This window comes from Mustela erminea, chromosome 12, assembly GCF_009829155.1.
Source record: "Mustela erminea isolate mMusErm1 chromosome 12, mMusErm1.Pri, whole genome shotgun sequence".
NCBI classification, from domain to species: domain Eukaryota; kingdom Metazoa; phylum Chordata; class Mammalia; order Carnivora; family Mustelidae; genus Mustela; species Mustela erminea.
Genome location: NC_045625.1, coordinates 27,147,224 through 27,149,040, shown reverse-complemented (window position 1 = coordinate 27,149,040; position 1,817 = coordinate 27,147,224). Strand labels below are relative to the sequence as shown.

General features: G+C 37.6%; 1 pseudogene; it reads right to left on the bottom strand.

Annotated features, from left to right (window-relative positions):
* Nucleotides 1-429: 429 nt before the first annotated feature.
* LOC116570934 lies at nucleotides 430-1,403 on the bottom strand (annotated as a pseudogene).
* Between the last annotated feature and the right edge of the window lie 414 nt (nucleotides 1,404-1,817).

The following is a 1,817-nucleotide window of genomic DNA, read 5'->3' as shown; positions in this document are numbered from 1 at the left end:
TCTTCCTTTCTATGATCAAAGACTACCCATTAGAAATTATTTTTGTTGAGTTCTACTTTATCTTCCTAAGAAAGATAAGAGACTAGAAAACCAGTGCACATAGAAGACAAGAAGTTAAGCTAGTAAAATGACATTTCCTTTCACATAAGATTACAGAACTCACTATTCCAGAGTTAAACTAGAATCGGTTACCCAGGAGAAGATGGATAATTTCGATGAGAACCTTTTACCCATAAATTGCTGTCCATCTCCTTAATCCAGTCATGAAGAAAAATGGTAGGCTCTACATTTCTCTCACATTTAAATATCAGGAACAGAAAAATGAGAATTTCAGGAATTAATGGTATCACTGACCCTTACATTTATTTTGGAACCTCGAGGTGAGAACTAGTCCTTCATTTAGAGTAAAGGAATTTCTTTAAAAAACATTCACATTCTCTCTGAGGAGCATTTCTGACACAGTACATTCTTCATAGCTTCCTTCACATCTTTGTTCCTCAAACTATAGATGAGGGGATTGAGCATAGGTGTCACAACTCCATAGAAGAGAGAGATGATTTTGACTGTGACTTGTACTTTGTCTGCACCAGAAGAGTCTTTAGCCTTGGGTTTTGCATACATGAAGAGGATGGTTCCATAGAATATAATCACCACTGTTAAGTGGGCGGAGCAAGTGGAGAAGGCTTTGCGCTTCCCCTCTGTAGAAGGAATCTTCAGGATGGTGGAGAGAATGAAAACGTAGGAAACGAAAATGAAAAGTACTGGGACCACAAGAAAAATTATATTAGCAATAGCCATACTAATAACATTTATGGAGATAATCAGCACAGGCCAATTTTAAGACAGCCAAGATTTCACAAGTAAAGTGATTAATGACATTATCCCCACAGAAAGGAAGCCGCATTGCAAGAGAGGTCTGCAACATAGAATTGACACCCCCTGCAATCCAGGACCCAGCAGCCATGGGTACATAGGAAGTCCTGCTCATTATGATGGAGTATCTCAGAGGGTTACAGATGGCCACATAGCGGTCAAACGCCATCATGCTTAAAAGGACACACTCTGTGGCTCCCATAGTGAAGGAGAGAAACATTTGCACTCCACATCCAGAGAAGGAAATGGTTTTCTTTGATGTTAAGAAGCTGCTGAGAAATAGGAGAATAGAAGAACTGGTATAGCAAATATCCAAGAATGATAAGTTACTGAGGGAAAAAGTACATGGGGGTGTGCAGGTGGGTGTCACAGACACTTACAATGATGATGACTCCATTTCCCAGCAGGATCACTAGGTACATACATAGGACCAGCACAAAATAAATGGCCTCAAGTTCTGGATAGCCAGAAAGTACCAAAAGGACAAATTCTGTCACAGAAGACTGATTGGTCTTTCCCATGTTAATATTTTCTTTCACTAAAATGAATTCTGTAGCAGCCAGAATACCTGTGGATCTGTTACAACAGTGTTTGCAAAAGTTATTTGTATCCTTAAGTGGCTTCCCTTATGAGTAATATAGACTTATAAATAGATGCACAGATAGCATAAGAATATGGTAAGATTCTCTAAGCTCAGTTAGAATTTTAGGTCTCATGGAGACTTCAGCTCAAAAATTTAAAAAAAAAAAAAGTCCTTGTTAGAAAAGGGAATCAGAAAACATACAACTGGTTTAGAATTATGTACCTCATTTACATTATGAATTTGAAATTATTTTGAATGCAATGTCACCATAACATTTTGACCAAACAATCTGGAACACAACTAATATGTTAGCATCAACAAAAATTACTGTCCTTCAGTTACTAAAATAAAATGGTGTATG